Source organism: Lepisosteus oculatus, chromosome 23 (assembly GCF_040954835.1).
Source record: "Lepisosteus oculatus isolate fLepOcu1 chromosome 23, fLepOcu1.hap2, whole genome shotgun sequence".
In the NCBI taxonomy this organism is placed as follows: domain Eukaryota; kingdom Metazoa; phylum Chordata; class Actinopteri; order Semionotiformes; family Lepisosteidae; genus Lepisosteus; species Lepisosteus oculatus.
The window spans coordinates 3,345,089-3,348,614 of record NC_090718.1 but is presented as its reverse complement, the minus strand read 5'-3'; the positions used below and the strand labels follow the sequence as shown (position 1 = coordinate 3,348,614).

Below are 3,526 nucleotides of genomic sequence, written 5' to 3'. Positions count from 1 at the left end.
TGGTGGAATTTCGAGTTGTTGTTTGTAACAGAAAGCACAGCTAATACTGATTTCTGTTCTTTTGCAGGAAAGGCAACGAAGTTCCCGTCTTCACTCTGGTCGCTGCCTCGACAGATCCCTCGGAGAAACAGTAATGTGCTGTATGTTTCTGTGCTTTTCCATGTGCTTGCATGCAAATGTTTTTGTACTCTGTTTACTTGTAAAAACCTTTAGCGTTAATGTAGCCTTGTTTGACGCTTTGTAATTTAAAATGTGTTCATTTTCACTTCGAGTCTGTGCATCGCTGGTACTTGAATGCTTTGTTTTGTATGCAATTTTCGCTCAATAAATTGTTTATTGGATTTTGATGTGTTTTGTTCTTTCTGTTCTCGTGCAGAGTTCAGTATCCCCTTGGTCCTGAAAACCCCCGGTGTTGGTGAGTTTTTTGGCGGAGAGACTTTACTAACAGTTTCTGAGGAACGATGCGAAGGGCTGTTTTTCCTTGTTGTCACTGACCGCAAGGGGACACCCTATCGCTTTGTGACTTGGAAACTGCAGAGGCTACCCCCTTGTTAAGTCTGTCCAGATTTTCCCGCCAAAAAACTTAGTATATACCGGGGCTCTTTCAGGGCGTGGTCTCCTCCCATCAATCAAACCGAGCCCCATCTACTCCTCTTTTTGGAGAGAGGGGCTGGGCGATTGACTGCAGCTCTAGCCAAGCCCACTCACTCCCAGCAGGAGGGGAAGGCAGGTTGGTGATGGCCTAGGTCCCTGCAGAGAGGCAGGTCTCCTGGTGTGGACTTAGTTAGAAGTCTGTCAGTTACAAGCTGTGACTGATAGGCTGAGTCCGCCCTGGGTGCCTCCTCTCTCTCGGGCCAAAGCCACCTCCAGCCCGCCTTCCTCTCAGCTGGGAGTGAGGGGGCTTGGCTAGAGCTATCCTCCCTTCTCCTCCCCTAGGGGCTGTACCTGGGCTCCCTGCTAGGGACCCTAACCCCCCAGAGACTATCTAAAAAGGCGGGAAAATCTGGAGCGACTTAAAAAGGGGGTAGCCCCCGCAGTTTCCAAGGCACGATGCGATAGGGTGTCCCCTTGCGGCCGTGGCGCAAAGTACAAAACAACCCATCGCATCGTTTCTCAGAAACTGTTTGTGCTCTCTCCAGATTTTGCAGCCAAAAACTTACAGCAGTGAGACACCAGGCCAGAGTAAACCCTCCCAACACACCTTAAAAAATAGAAGACAATTCAGAAAATGAAATCAACAGTTTTTATTGCAGAATACGTAGCACAAACAGTAGCAGCAGTCAGCAGGAAACACGAAAAACTTCAAAACATCAAGTGAAAGATACATCACTGAATCGGTACATTACAGATCAAGCCACTGGTGTCCAAAATGAAATGTAAGGAAAAGCACACACACTGTCAAGAATAACTTGCCAACGCACAAGGAGTTTCTGGAGTGGAGCTGGAGAGGAGATCGTCGGAGCGCCGAGGAGCAGGAGCCGCATTACTTAAGGCAAAAGAAAAAAACATCAAGTTAACAAGATATCGGATTTGCACGATCGATTCGCTTGACTTTCTGAAGTCGATTAACTTTTTAAATAGGCTGAAAAAAGAAACCAATGTTTTTATTAAATGAGAAATCACAGATACATCTCAGCCCCACTACTCCAATATTTTGAAAATTCGTTCAGCCACAGAAATGCAATGCTACTTATAAATTTACAGCGTGTATCATATTCGTGTTAACTCCCTGCTTTGAAAACCGTCGTTAAAAGTTTCAGTATTATCCGTTTTTACCCAATGGATTCAATAGATGAAGAATCTGCGACTTAGAGTTTCCCATCTCTATTCAACAGAAGCACAACGAAACGAAAAGAAGCTTGGTATAAACCCGTTCTGGTGTTAAAATGCAGGGAAGCAGGTGTTGTCTTACGGAGTTACACAAATATAAATGGTATAGCGAAAGGTAGCATTACTTACCCTGGGGCAAAACAACTTTCATAACTGCAGGCGCGTTCTTGAAATCCTTTGTCACCTGGAGAAATAAAATAAAACACGAATCAGTCAATTCAGTATTTTCAAAACTGTATCATTTCGGAGCGGAAAGCTTTATTACGCCTCGAATCCGCAAAGAAGAGATCCAACAGAAACTGACTTCATAAAGCAAACGTTTGAAGCTTTACTACAGTATTAGAGACACCAAATAAAAAATACAGAATTAAAATAATTAAATGAAAGATCTAATATATACAGATATATTACCGATCAAGCCACTGGAGTCCAAAATGAAACGTAAGGAAAAGCACACACTGTCAAGAATAACTTGCCAACGCACAAGGAGTTGCTGGAGCGGAGCTGGAGTGGAGATCGTCGGAGCGCCGAGAACCAGGAGCCGCAGAACTGAAGGCAAAAAAAAAACATCAAGTTAACAAGATATCGGATTTGTAGAATCGATGTTCTTGAAGTCTAACTTTTTAAATAAGTAGAAATATACAACCCCGCTCAAATTCACTAAGAAAACAGTCCCACTATTCCAATATTTAGAAAATACTTTCGGCCACATTCAATGCTTCAAATACATTTAAGAGAAAGTACCACTTACCGCGGGTATCATAGTCGATAAAACTCCTTGCTTTGAAAAGCATCGTTAACATGTTAGTGTTATCCATCTTTACTCAATGCATTCAATAGATGAAGATACAGCGCCCTAGAGTTTTTATTTCTATTCAACAAAAACACAACGAAACTAAAAAGAAGTTCGAATATTTGTATAAACTCGTTCTGGTTTTAAAATGCCGGCAATACGTGTTGTCTTATCGAGTTACAAAAAAAAATAGTATGGCAAAAGGTAGGAATATCACTTACCTTCAAAAAACACTTTTTATCACCGGAGACCCCTTCTTTAAATCCTTTTGTCACCTGGAGAAAAAAATAAACAAACGAATTAGTACATTTCATGTTAATATTTTAGAGGTTTGGATTGGAAAGGGTTATAGCCCATATCCGCAAAGAAGATATATCACACAACAATTTACTTTATAAAGGCATTGTTTGGTGGTAAACTACAGCCTTACATACCTAGAAGTTCCATATATTTAAAAATACTTCAAAGAAAGATAATATAAGAACGCTTAATTGCAGATTTTAAAACGTCCACAGCACGCCCAAACGGAGAGAACACTAATTTCGGCGTCCTTAAACACACATTAAATCGAAATACATACAATTAAAATGTAGCAACATGCATAAACTTTGTCTATCTTTACTCAACGTGATATTTGCATTTTTTAACTTAAAATAAGAAAATTACAAATAAAACGCAAACGCACCTAACGCCGCAGAAACTCGTCCCGCCGCCATCTTGCCGGGCGCACCTGTGGAACAGGTGGACGGGGCGTGTCCGCTGAGGAAGGTCACTCTGGAGGCGGGCTCGGCTCCTGAAGGACAGCTGGGGATTCAGTTACAAGGGTTCAACACTGACGTTACTGACGATACATAGACATTTTTACTCACCAAAAAATGCATAAAGTATATAACGGCTAACGAT

General features: G+C 41.8%; 1 long non-coding RNA gene across 1 annotated transcript; it reads right to left on the bottom strand.

Annotated features, from left to right (window-relative positions):
• Positions 1–1,231: 1,231 nt before the first annotated feature.
• LOC138224723 (uncharacterized) lies at positions 1,232–3,526 on the bottom strand. Its single transcript, XR_011183145.1, has 5 exons — positions 3,309–3,526; positions 2,845–2,898; positions 2,315–2,379; positions 1,960–2,014; positions 1,232–1,486 (listed from the first exon to the last, which is right to left on the bottom strand). It is a non-coding gene; the product is annotated as an uncharacterized lncRNA (long non-coding RNA).